Source organism: Lacerta agilis, chromosome 16 (assembly GCF_009819535.1).
Source record: "Lacerta agilis isolate rLacAgi1 chromosome 16, rLacAgi1.pri, whole genome shotgun sequence".
NCBI classification, from domain to species: Eukaryota; Metazoa; Chordata; class Lepidosauria; order Squamata; family Lacertidae; genus Lacerta; species Lacerta agilis.
Genome location: NC_046327.1, coordinates 29,593,515 through 29,607,863, shown reverse-complemented (window position 1 = coordinate 29,607,863; position 14,349 = coordinate 29,593,515). Strand labels below are relative to the sequence as shown.

General features: G+C 44.2%; 1 protein-coding gene across 2 annotated transcripts in view; it reads right to left on the bottom strand.

Moving 5' to 3' along the window:
- RIMKLB (ribosomal modification protein rimK like family member B) overlaps positions 1-6,771 on the bottom strand; it is a 46,950-nt gene extending 40,179 nt beyond the window's left edge. For both annotated transcript variants that reach the window (XR_004428016.1, XM_033173027.1), the window contains exons 1-2: positions 6,663-6,771; positions 5,561-5,977 (exon numbers count right to left, since the gene is read on the bottom strand). The gene's annotated coding sequence lies outside the window, so the exon portion shown is untranslated. The remainder of the gene's footprint in view (positions 1-5,560; positions 5,978-6,662) is intronic.
- Between the last annotated feature and the right edge of the window lie 7,578 nt (positions 6,772-14,349).

The following is a 14,349-nucleotide window of genomic DNA, read 5'->3' as shown; positions in this document are numbered from 1 at the left end:
ATAAAAAATAGCCTAACTTGCAGGTTGGTATAAACAACATTATGATAAAATATATGGCGGGGGACTGCCAGCCCTGGAACCTAATTAGATCTACCAAGCTTCCCCATTTCAGCCAAGCCATGCGCAGTTGCCCTACATCAGTTGTCATATGGGACCATCAGGCATGGGGCAGATGAAAGCCCAGCTCAATATAAAAAGGTGTCCAGGCACAAAGCCCTGTTAAAAATGCAGGGCAAAAACAGCACTCTGAAATGGTCTTTTGAAGACCCCTGCAGGTAATAAAAAGTCACCTGGCATCACTGTCATGTCAAGTGTTTGCCATGTGGATGGCTCTGTCCCCTTACTAAATTTTACCCGCATGGGGAGGGGAAATAATGACCTGGACCGCTGGGCAGATTCAATCCCCACCCCTGATATATATCATGGGTTTTCAACACAAAGTGGTTTCTTTTCTAACTAAATAATACAGCGGTACCTCCAGTTACAAATTTAATCCGTTCCGGAGGTCCGTTTGTAACCCAAAACCGGTCGTAACTGAGGTGCGACTTCCACTCGCATCCCGGGGCAAAGGTTGCAACCGGGAGCATCTACTTCCGGGTTAGCGGAACTCATAACCCGCAGCATTCACAAGGGGAACAGTACATAACACGAGGTTCCTCTGTAGAAGCAAAGTGTAGTTAATTTTGCAATCCCTCCCACCTTACTAGAAAAAGGGTTCTTAGTCCAACTGTGGCAGCCTCAGCTACTTAAAATGAATGAAGTCACTCACAAAGTCTTTTTTGATTTGTCCTTGACTAGAAACTTGTGTCACCTTAAGGGTCTGTTTAAATACACTCATAGGTGCAGACACCATGCCTCACACTGACATTGCCACACTTTCCTGCAACTGTAGTTAAGATGACTCAGGAGGTTTTAAGGATGGTCTGCTCTTGCTTGGTTGAGTTTAAGCTGGTTTAAACATTAAAAAGGTGGGAGAGATACCTTCTTGCATTTGCATACAACACTTCCCAGATATAATCTTCATGCAAAAAGTGCTGCTCACTGTATTGATATGTTTAGCAGAAACATATGGGGACCAAACCCAAAGTTGTCTTCAGAGGTTAATACACACCTAGGCCACACTATTGACACCTACTGAAGAATTAGTTATTAGTTATTCCACAATAATAATCCAACTAGCTAAATAGTGACTCCACTCCCACCTTTCAGAACTTTTTATTGATACTGCATAAATTCAAAGTTGCATTAGTTGTTGAAAGTTCAGGTCAGTGAGTGTTATGTATTCTCTGGATTAAAAGAGTTTAAGGCTGTGATCTCGTGCTTGTAGTACAAAGCTGAATGTGAACATAAAAAGCAGCTCGCTATCAAAAGATCACAGCACAAATGGTCACCTGGTCTTTAAAATGCCTGGCTTATTGCTGTCACAAGCCAATAAGAGCACTACTGTGGAATTTTGACTGCACTGGATAAGGCAGTTATCTCTTGCGGTCTAGTCCTTATAAGGTGAGCATTAAATACATCAAATTGGCCATCTTAAGAGCAGCTAGAGACCTGCAAATCTGCTTTTTATATACAAGAAACATTTTCAAGCCTATCCCCATATAATTGGTCTGCTTTAAGACAACAATGGTGCAGACATTGCAGAACCTAGTCTCTGTGGACCATCAAGCCATTTTCCTGTCTCCTTTTAACTGACAAGAACAGAAGGGACTGTTGTTATTATTATTTATTGAATTTATATACCACCCTATCCACACAGGAACTGTTGTTCTGACCTAACTTCTTCTGTCTGCAGTGTGAGATTTTGCAGCAAGAATGCAACCAAACAGATTTTATATGGAGCTCTCTTGCAGCAATTTTTCAATCACATAGTATTGTTTCTCAACCTTAACATGCAGCCGCCATAAGCTGTAATTTTTTATCAAATAAAATAAATTCAAGTGTTCCTTTTCAATGCCAGGCAATAAAAACGAGTAAGATGTTTCCAGATGTTTTTCACCACTAGACTTGAAGGCAATTTATAAAATGTACACCACTTGGTATGAGATCTAAGGCATGTGATTTGTGATTGTGATCTATTCCTTCATTGTCTGTAGAAAAATAGGGGGGATGATGAGTGAGAAAAATCAGCATTAGTTATTTGCCTACTACTTGAGACAGACCCAGTTCCAGGATTCACAAGCATCTACTCGAACTGAATTTATTTATTTTTGTGAGTTTCCATGTATATTTTGTATCTTTCCTTTCCACTGAGGGGGAAGCAAAATGGCAAGAATATCCTGTTAAGAAAACAATAATGTACAGTAGCCTTTACCTAACCTCATTGCATTGCACTATTTTATTCTTTAACAAAACTTGCAAACCACTTGATTGTAACGAAACCTCAAAGTGGTTTACAAAAAAATAATAATTAAAAATATCAATAAAGGACAGTTAAAAACAGGTGTTTTAGAAAAACGTAAAACAAACCTAACTAGAATCAACAAAAAACAGATTAAAACACATTTAACTTCTTACATGTCTGGATAGGCTTGCTTAAACAAACATGTTTTAATGCTGTCTTGTATACTGTCAGAGACTATTATCAAAGTAAGAAAGAATGTTTTATCACTAGAATGCATCCTGAATTAATCAATATAAACTACTGTACAACACTAGTGCACAACATCCACCACAATAGGCATAGTACACATTGCATAGCCATAAGAACACGAGACTGTGGTGATGGGGCAATGGGTCTCTGCAGAGACTTTGTGTAACTACAATGGGCTATTGTAGACGAAAGTCAGCCCAATTGTCTGGGTTTGTAGAGAGGTTTTGTCTCTGCTGCAATATTATCCTTGAGTGTCCATGGGAATGAATGACAGTAAGTCATCTATAAGGGTGAATTAAGCATAACCCCCAATTTCTCTACCAGAAGGGCTTTTTTTGCAACAGTATTCTTTTTTTGCTGCATATGGCAGCCATTTTGTGCTGGCGCCCACGGCACTTTTATCAATATATGAGTACCAGCACCCCATTTTGTTATGAAAAATGCACTGCTACCAGCAATCCCTTTTTCTGGAGGGAACTATGAAACCTGTGTTCAAACAGTAATGAGATTGACGAAGGTATGAACACCAGAGCCCACCTAAATAGTGTGCAGTATCTCCAGCCCCCAGGCTTTCTGAAAGTACAGTAAGTAGGAAAACAACCAGTGCACAATTTAAGAGGTTGGGAGCAGCAAGAGCTGAGATTTATTTAATACGGAGAGGAAGCAAGAGAAACAACTTAGGTAGGTATACAAATTAAAGTCTCTAAGCAACAGAACTGGAGTATATGGAGTCCATTAATGGAGCATATACAAAGGTGAGCATTCAGAGACTGTAAGATCTGCCTGTGGCTACCTAGTCCTAGAAAGCAGGGATGGGCCTCGAGCCATTATGCACACTTGGTTTGGAGCTGCTGCTGAAGAAGTTCTGAGGCCTTTGGCAGAGATCTTTTTGATCACCTGCATTTGTGGAGATGCAAATGATTGAACCTAGGACAGTCAGTACGCAAAGTAGGAGCTCTACCATAGAACTATGGCCCATGTAAAGTGATGCACTCAAGGATACCACTGGAGTCGGGGTGGACCTGTTCTGTTGACTGCAGTGCATCGATTCAACTATGTCCAAAATTGTTTACTACATCCCATAGAATTCAATGGCAGGACTGAACAAGCCCTTGTCTGGGTGGCCCTACCCCTTAATATCTCTGGCACAGGGTTTTGTTTCTTGGTATGAAACTAGAAAATTATTTTTTTTAATTACTTTAAAAAGCTAAATTGTTTATTCCATGATACATACTTTCTTCAGGAAAATCTTCAGCCACAATGATGATTAAAGCCAAACCAGACTTGATTTTAAAGTCTTAGGCACAATACTTTTCCTTCACATATTGCCAGTGTGGACAGGGGGCAATCTGAACAAGGATCCTGCCATGAGTTCAGGAGAATTTAATCCATTGACCTCTACTGGGGCCCTAATCTGAAGATGGCGTAAACTAATCTGTACCATGACCATAGCAAAGGGTTAAAGCTCCTTAATGTCATATTCTCAATCTGGAATGGGGGTGCACACTAGCAATTTCTAGAAGAAAAGGCCTGCACTCAAGGACCAACTACATGACAAATGTGACATGCAGTTTGGCCCCTAGGCAGGAGCAACCCTTCCTATATGGCTGGGGATAGAAATCAGCCTGATTGAATCCCACTAACCACCATGCAGTGGACAAGACCCAAAAGGTCAATTGCCACATAATGGAATTCATGTTCCTTACAACATATTCATTTAAATTACAGCCCAGTTGTGTAAATGTAAAAATAATTTAGCTAAAATACTACTTCAAAATGAGAAGATCCAGAGGAGGAAAGCACAACTGCAGAATTTCAATATACTTAGGTAAAAAAGTACATGTAAAGAGTTGGTTTAGACATAATACCAAAACATGGCTTGGCATTACGTGCATGAGTCTGGCTGGTCCCTCAGGCTCACAAACTCCACCTCCCATCTCCAGTGCCTTCTGCAACAGCAATTTATAACCTTCTTTCCTAGTACTGTATGAGGTAACCCATAGTTTGCCACCTCATCCCAAACCAGCAAACTGATTATTTATGCTTACACAGCAGAATAAACCAAAGTACACATGCCTGAGGGCCCAGCCAGGTTTGTCCATATAGCGCTAAATCATGGTTTGGCATTGCATCTGAATCACCCCAATGAAACAAATACAATTCCAAACCACATCTCAGATACTGTATAAGCAAATTTTGGTTCTTAGAACATAATATATATTTGAATTTCATTTCATTAATTATAGGCTCCTTTCAGGAATATGCCTTTCAAAGTGGCTCACAAGGTATTACAAGCATAAAATGAAGCACAATTTGAAATCAAGCAAGCGTTAACACAACCAGGGAAGCCTGCATACAGCTGCATATTCTGGCTGTTCATCCTCTCTCCATTATAGAAACAGCCACTGCAACCAGGTGATAAACTACACACTTCTTTGAAAGCATCCATATGTCAATACCACTACTCTGCATCCCTTTTTTATTTGCAAAAGACACCAGTCTGGAGAGAAAGGACTGTTTCAGCTACTGTGTTTGTCCAACTGCAGAACCATAAAACACTCCTTAATCTTCCAACTCATTCTATGCGTCCTCCCATACATTTTCTTTTGGGGGGGGGTGATTTTTTTCCACTCACTTGTACAACTCATCCTTATTTTTTGTACCAATATACTAAGAGTCATCCCCTTATTAGGTGATACAAGTCTCTGCACACCCATTAAGTCTGCATTCCTTTTTGCAGGTGCCAGCTATTTCCACATAAACAGCACATAAACCCCAAACTGGTAATGCACAAGAGATACAAACCCTCTTTTCAATGTTTTATACTAACACACACAGTTATCCCTGCTTCCCCACCACCACCACGCTCACCATCTTGAGACACTTCTCTTCACCACATAGTGGAGTGGAGGTGGAGTGAAACAGAACAGAGTGAATGAATAAGTGAATAATGGTAGTGTAACTTACCCAACGCTTGGGGGTGGGAAGAGCAGCAATATCCAGAGACTGTTGCTTCAATCTTCCTTCAATGCGAATAGGCTTTTCTTGGGACCTTCTCTTTTTCTCCCCACCCCACCCCAGGGAGGTAATCAAGTCCTCTCAGTGACTTTTAGCTCTTCAAGCTTGGTTTGGTCACAGAGCCTCCAAAAGAAAGAAGCTGTCATGTGAACTGTATTATCCTGGTACCCCAATGGGTGATGCCTAACTACTGCTCTGAAGAGTAAAGTAATGTGGGGGACAGACTTTATATTCCTCCTCCCTCTAATGAAGGTTGATAATAAAGAATCTTAGGTTCTGAGGATTCAAAGTACAATAAACTCCTCTTGTGTTTCTGCTCCCTCAGAACTGGGCCCCTTAAAAAGCTGCACCTGGCACCAACAATATCTAGGAAAAAAGAATGAAAAGATCCAGGTTAGTTTGCTGCACTTAAAGCTTTACACAGTGGTGTACAACAGAAGACAAACTACATGGTTAAATTCTCAAATTACTAAAGCCCTGTGTAACCTAAGGCAACTTCAAAGGGGGAAAGAAACTGGCCTAACAGAGCTTACATTTTTGATACAGTTAAAAAGACAAAATCTGTGCCTTGGCTTTAGTAAAAACTTGCATTCAACACCCACATCTTAAACGGAACTACTGTCATACAGAATCGAAGTGAAGCCAAATTAATGTGTAAAACTGTAAGCCCCTGAGAAAAGCAAAGGTCATTGTTTCAGGCACAGCGTTTGCTTATACAGAATAAGCAGAATAATTACTACAAAACGCACGTTAGCACACAAGTCTGCAAGGATATTGTATTTTCTATCCAAGCTACCGTTCGTTCGTTCTTTAAAAAACAGATTTTTTTGAGGTCCAACAGAAAGGGCTTTAAGATGACACAATCCAAAAATACACTACACTGTACTCCCCACACGGTAGCTTTTGCACGTCGACATAAACGCTGGAGCATCTTGCGTTCAGACAAAGAATTATAAAATAAAATATGCACGTGCGTTCCCCATCTTGAACACAGAAAATGAGTCAGAAGCCAATATCAGACGGCAGCACGGCTTTTACACGAGTGACTAACCTGGTTGCTTCTTTCCGACTCCTGTTCCTCCTCATGTGAGCAGCACTTTGGATTTAGGGTTGGGGGGTCGGGGGAGAGAGAGAGAAAGAGATGCGTCGGTCTTCCGACCCCTCCCCGGATTATTAGGGAAAGAGGGTTATAAAAATAAAGTATGCGGGGGGGGGGGAGACCTCAAACGGGGGGGGGGGGTGGGATGGGAGAGGGGGGTAAGGGGAGAAGTTACAGCAAAACGAAGAGGGCTAAACCACCGCTTTGCGAATCCGAAGAACAAAGATTGGGGGTGGGGGTGTTTTTCCCCCCTCCCCTCCCCGCCCTCCTTAGTACCCTGCCCGATTATTTCCGGTGATCATGATCAATAATTGGGAGAAATTGCGAAGTAGGGCTGAAAACAAAGGGGGGGGGCGTAGACGGGTGGACGGAATCTGCCCCGCCCTCCTCGCGCGCGCTTTGAGGTTGGGGGGGGGGAGCTTTCCGCGAGTCCACAACCAAAACCGTGAAAGTTGGGGGGGGAAGGAGGGAGGGGCGACTTGCCCTGGTTTAGAAGCGAGCAATGAATGCCTCCCTCCCCCCTCGACTTTAAAGGCAGGCAGGCAGGCAGGCAGGCAGGCAGGCAACCCACCCAGCTCCCGCCCGCTCGCTCGCTCGCCCCCAGAGGCTGTTCCGCAGAGCAAGCCTCCTCAGAAACCGCCTCACAGCCGATCTCTGCCTTCCCGACTGACCGACGAGCCGGATGAGGAAAGGATGGGAAAAAGAGCAGCGGGCGGTGGGCGGGGGGAAAAGCGGGCAGACCTAAAGAAAGGAAGGGAAAGGGTTAAAAGGGAGGGGGGACGGGAGAAAAAGCGGGGAGGGGGGAACCGAAAGACGCGGCCGTCAGCGCGCGCCCACGCGGCGTGAGGGGAGCGAGGGAAGGCGTCGAGTCCGAACGCGGCGAGAGGGTGGGGGGGAGCGGGAAGGGGCTCCGGCGCCGCCGCGACCGCCCCTTTCCCTCGCGTGCCCGTTGTCTCGAAGCCCCCTCCCCTTCCTCGCAGCCAATCAGGCTCGAGGAGCGCGAAAGGCGCGCGGAGAGAGAGCGCCCCCCCTCCCCTCGCTGCCGAGCGCGCGCCCCAACTGGGCTGCCGCCCTCTGAGGTGGCTCGGATCGTTAAAACTTGGGGTGGGGGCGCTGCGTGTGGTAGGGAGAGACAAGGGGAAGTGAGCTAGAAGCAGCCGGGGGAAGCGCCGCCGCCGTTCCTCCTCTCCTGGCTCCGACGCGGCGTAATGGTTCCAGGCGAAGCTGAGGAGACGATATTTAACCCCATGCACCCCATGAATTCGTGGCCAGTTCTACATCCCCCCGCCAAAAAAAAAATAGTTTTAGTCGTATTCGCCCGCTTTGTAGGCCTCTGGAGTGGAAGGAAAACGCGCAAACGTAAGCCCGCGCTGCCCTGCGGTGCGACCGCCTCAGCGAGGGCTCTGAGGGAAAAAGGAGTGGAATAACGCTGAAAAAGAGAGAAATTATCTGGAATTCAATAACTGTCGCGTTCCTAAAAATACTTAGTCTGTAGGCATCTTTCCATGGGGTGGGACACTCACCGCCCCCCCCCTCCACCATCAAACTGCAGGTGGCAAAGCTACACCCTCAGCCAGGAAAATTGCCACACCCGGTGCCATGGCGCAAAACCAAGAATCAGCACATGGTTTTTATATGGCGGCGCCCCCCCCCCCAATAAACTGCTAAATTGAACTTCGCATCAATGTTCATCAGCTGAACTGAAAATTGCAGCACCATCCTGGTGCAAAGCGAGGGGTTCCGCGCACACACATACATGAATTGGCATGGGTTTTTTTTCCTGTATAGGCTTCCCCAAAAGGCATCATGAAATGGGGGGGGGGGGATACAGATCCAGGGCTTCACAGCACCTCTATGAGGCAGAAATGTCGATCTACTCCACGTATCCACATGGATTCTACCTAAACTGTCATCAGATCACATCCCTGCCCACACGGTTTGCACCACAAAAATACATGGGCTGTGTGTTCCCTGCACCACCACAACACAAAAACATGGACTCAGGACACTGAACCTCATAAATTCTTTTGATTTTTAAACTGAAGTACCACAAAACATCAAATCACTTACCAATTATTTTAACGCATGCCAGAGTGCCTTGCATGGTATGCTACACTAGTGGTGAATCCGTAGGAGACAGGCAAGATGAACTCTTCTAAATGAACACACTACACACAGCAACCTTAAGAAGCAAGCCAGTGTTATTTCCATATTACAGATGAGTGTAGAAACCACCTGTTATTTAGGGCTGCTGCCCAATATTGCTGCTGCCCCCCAGCTTGCTGCACATCGCCTAACATGAGTTATCTTAACCCTATGGAGCAACTTCCAGGAATTCATAGTCACACATCTTCACAGCCACCTTCCCACTTAAACTCATTTTATGTAAGTAATTTTCACAATCTTTAATATTTATATGGAACTTTCTTCAGCCACCTACACCCACATCATCAAAGATGTGGCTTGCTGGGCCATTTTGGGGGTGTTACACCCACCTGCCCTACACACAGTCTCTACACATGATGTCAGGTGTGGGATGGATAAGGGCAGGGCTTCAAAAAGAACTATCAGGAAACTATAAAATTCAGTGTATGCCAACTTGATGTTTAATAAATATATTTTTGATAAGGAACTATCAGTAGCTTAAAGTGAGCTCCAGATCCTTCCTTTGCTAGAGTAAGGCATGCTTCCATTCATCAGCTGATGCGACACTGGAAGCTACTTCTCGCTCCCAGATATTGCTCTTTGAACCTCCAAAAACCCAAAGTTCAAAGAGCAGCGCAGGGCTGTTTGAAAGCCCTTTTGAAAACTGCCCTGCATTGTACTTTGAAGTTGCGACAACAAGGGCCTCAAAATATAGCACCACCTGACATCACTATGGCACCAGGTGACTGACAGGTAGGTACTCTCACCCTGCCCTGTCAGATTTGTCCCACCATGGGTAAGGAGATTAAGATCTGCCCCACTGGTCAGGAAAGGTTGGCCGCTCCTGACATATGCAATCTCAATACAGTGGTACCTCTGGTTACATACTTAATTCGTTCCGGAGGTCCGTTCTTAACCTGAAACTGTTCTTAACCTGAAGCACCACTTTAGCTAATGAGACCTCCCGCTGCCGCCGCGCCGCCAGAGCACGATTTCTGTTCTTATCCTGAAGCAAAGTTCTTACCCTGAAACATTATTTCTGGGTTAGTGGAGTATGTAACCTGAAGCGTATGTAACCCGAGGTACCACTGTACTTTTATAACAACGTTAAACTGTAGAGATAAGTCTTGTATGGTGGAGGAATGCAGTTATTACCTGATGAGAATGCAGGTAGGGGGCAGAGGACATTCCAGATTCAGTTAGGTCCTGCCTCTGGGACTGTGAAAACCGGGCTGAAAAGTCACTTCCTGTAAGGTGAGAAATGCTCATCATATACTCAATGACATAGCATATTAAGGAAAGAGCATCTGCAACAGAAAGAGCTAGAAAGAACCACCACCATAGAATGGGAAGAAATGAAACCAACAGATCATATTAATTGGAACAGAGAGAACAAGATAACTTCCACTCTCCAAAAAATTCAAACAAAATCTGGAAAATATAAGATTCATAGTAACTGGAGTAAATGCAGAGATGGGCAGGATGTCCTACCCATGAGAATAAATGTTCACCAGGGTAAAAATAATACTTTCTCCCCACATGGGCAGGAAGACACTTCTGACTGGTATTTTTAAAAAGTAGTAGAGTGGTACCTCAGTTTTCGAACATAATCTGTTCCAGAAGACCATTCGAGTTCTGAAACATTAAAAAACTCAAAATGAAAGTCTCAATAAGGAAAACAATACCGAAGCTATGTGGCATGTTCGACTTCCAAGGCATGTTCGAAAACCGAAGCATTTATGTCTGGGTTTACAGCGTTCGAGTTCCAAAACATTCATCAACGGAGACATTAAAAAACCGAGGTACCACTGTACATCCCTGGAAGGGAGAACTTGGCGTCCAAATACCCCCACGTATTCTGAGCCCTAGGATATACGGACTGTTAAGGATCCTGCTTTCTTTTCAAGAAATTTAGTTGAAGGCCTGGAAGCTCCAAGGGCTGCTGTGTGACTTGTCACAGCATTTTAAAAGGCCCTTCTATTCTGTTAAGTTTATTTTGAAATCATGTATAATGGGGTAGATTATGATACCCAAGTATGATTGGTACCCAGTTGGGAGATTTGCATGAGACTAAAAGAGTGAAAATTACTTTGGGATGGCAGCTCAGGGCTAGAAGAGTCTGCCTTTCAACCTCCAGGCAGTTGTAGGTGAGGATGTTGGAGGAGGCATGTCATGCAGCAATCCAGAATTTCCAGAAGAGGTCATGGATTGAGAGGGAAACCAGGTCTGAAACCTATAACAAATGGGGGGCAATAAAGATGATATGTGTTTTCTGATCCCCAATTCTCTTGATTGTTCTGGAAATAAGAACCAGACCTGAAGAGTCTTCCTGGAGCCCTCTCCTCAGATTCTGGGTTCCCAGGGCAGTAATAGGTTTCTGCTCAAGGAAGCGAACAGATCACCTATTTGAGGAGTTGTGGAAAACTTATTCCTGCCTATCTGTTGATGTAAGACTTGGTACATATGCTGTCCAGGTGAACAAGGATATCTCTGGAACTGTGTCATGAAGGAAAGGCTTTCAATGGAAGTTGACCCACCCAAAGTTCAAAGAGGTTTATGCTGCAAAAGGCCTCCTTCTGCCACCATGTCCCTTAAACATTGCTCAGCTTGCATTGCTCAGCTAGACTGATTGACACCAGTTTTTTACCAGTTTCTAGCAGAGCTAGATTTAGGTTTGATGAGGCTCTAAGCTACTGAAGGTAATGGGGCCCTTTTTATGTGATATTTCAGGGAGCAGGCTAGCAGGCGGGGCCCATTACTTACATTATAGGAGCCTACACAACACAAAACACTGTTGCTGTATAGGTTTTATTTGTTTTTTGTCTTATATTTTGGAAATGTACATCCAGGTTTTTTTCCTTTAAATTTGTTGGGGGCCCCAAGAGAGTGGGGCCCTAAGCACTGGTCTCTAGGCTGATGGAACAGTGTAGGAGCTCCTGTCTCAATGACTTGCTTGAAGTGCTAGCTCTTGTGAACCTCTTAGTGAAGGATTTAAGAAATATAGGGTCTCATCGTGGAAGGGTAACAAAGGTTTTTGAAGATACTAACCATGATGGAAATAATCTTGCCTAGCAGTCTGGTGAGGATTGAAGATGAACTGGGTAACTTATTTTGAAGGGGTCAAAATCCTCTCTTCTGAGAGAGAAACACTGTTCAGACATGTATTGAGGGGAATTCCTGGATGCTGGATCTATTGAACAGGTTTTGTTTACTAGGATGCTGAGACACCTCAGCTGAAGTAAGGTGGGTGTTCCAATTCCTTGGCTGAAGGAAGGGACACTAATAAAAATAATCTATGTAAAATGGATGAGCAGTCAGGGCACTCAGACTCTACAGAGGCTGGAGAAGATACTGAAGGAAAGGGCTCCAAACTGGTACTGGTTGTTCCTTCAAGCAAATCCTAGAAAGTGCAATGACAAGGGTGAATGTGAATGTGGAGGCAATAGAATCGTACCATTGTAGAGCTGGGTCAGGGACATAAGTGTCATCTAGCCCAACCCCCACAATGCAGGAACCACAACTAAAGAATCCCCCACAGATGGCCATCCAACCTCTGTTAAAAAACCTCCAATTAAGGAAAGTCCATCAACTTCTGAAGTAGCCTGTTCCAATGTCAAACAGTTCTTACCACCAGAAAGTTCTTCCTAATGTTTAGTCAGAATCTCCTTTCTTGTAATGTGAAGCCATTGGCTCAGATCTTACCATCTGGAGCAGCAGAAAACAAGCTTGCTCCATCATTACTGTGACAGCCCTTCAGATATTAAAGATGGGTATCATATCACCTCTCAATCTTTTCTTCTCCAGGCAGAACACACCCAGTTCCCTCAACCGTTCCCTCATAAGGTTTGGTTTCCAGACCCTTCATCATCTTGGTTGCCCTCTGCTGCACCCATTTCAACTTGTGTTCTTCCATGCTGCAAACAGGGGATGGATTGACTCAGTCCAACAAAATATGAAAGTATCCAAGGAAAGGGCATTTATGAAGCATTTGTAACATCCTCCTTAATGAACTGATGGTCCTCCAGGTATCTGTAAAGGCCTGCAGTTTGCCACTAAAAGGGAGGAGTTAAGGCTGGCATTCCTGTAGTCATGAGGAAGAGAGGGCTTGTTACCAAAGGGTTAAGAATATATGGAGCTGCCTTTTGACTTGGGAGAATGCCATTTGGGGCCTGTTGTTGTCACATCTATTCTGGGAAGAAAAGAGGGATGAAAGGAATGTTTCAAAGTGGAGGGTTTCTGGTCCCTTTTTTTTTAGGAGGCACACCGACAGCCTCTCTTTTGCTTGAGTGGGTTTCTGTTTGCAAAGCATCTAGGAAAGCATCTGTGAAAAAGACTGCTGGTGAGGCTAATCTCATTTGTGGATATGAGGGCAGTCCTGGCAAGTATGAAAAAGCCGAGGAGGCTCAAAGGCTAGGGCTAAAGCCTCAACTATCCTATGCAAGGTAAACTCTACAATCTGAGGACTCACACAACCTCTCAATGTATTTAGAGAAGATGGGAAGGGGACATGGGGCCACATGGAAAAGCCATGCCCCCACACCACCTCACACTCTTCTGGTGACCACACATTCAAAGTTACATCAAAACTTCTACTCATGTACCAGTGTACACAAGTAGAACTTCTGATGTAATTTGAACATGCGGATATTAGGAGAGCATGGCAACAGGGAGGGGGCTTGGCTGTGTAGTCCCACAATCCCTTTAATACCTTCTTTCAACATGTCAGGGGGTTTTGTGTCAGCCCACATTATCTCATCCAAATTAATGGGCGAAATAGCTTTAGGAGTTAAGGGAGCCACTAAACCATCTCTTCACATAACACTTGTTAAAACATCCTGGGTAATATAATTTCTTGAACAAGGAAGGGATGGTTTACCCCCACCCAAAGGGTTCAGCCCATTCTTTATTTTCTCATGGCAAATTCACACACCAGGAAAGGAACCAAGGAACCTGAGACAAACAGAGTAGGAAAAGGTAGGTCCATTCCAACTGGTTTGGTGGGTGCTGGAAGTTTCTGAAACATTTAACTGAAATGTGTCCAGTGCATACCAGACCAAAAAGAATCTGATTTGCCCCTGTCCACTATTCTTCAGAAGTATTATTAGAACCCTTACCATCAATGGAGGAAGCCCTAGCAAAAGAACCAATGGAAAGGAGAGCAGTTCCCTAGATTTGCAGGGCTGGGGCCTGGAGGTTAATGAAATAACCATTCTCTCTTAAGGGCAATCAACACAGAACACAGCAATAGGAAAAGCACTTTGCCCCCAGCATTGCCTTTAGAAAGATAGGGAAGGGAGAAAAATGTAACCTGGCTTCTGGACATACCCCTAGAATGGACCATCCTGCTGCCCATGTGGAGAGAATAGACAAAAAAGTAACTGCTATCATATATACTACTTGTGGGAATTCCTAAATCACTCAAGCTGTTGGGACTGCCATTCCCCATAATTTTTCCTAAGTTTTTTGAGGATGGATGATGACTGAGGAATGATTT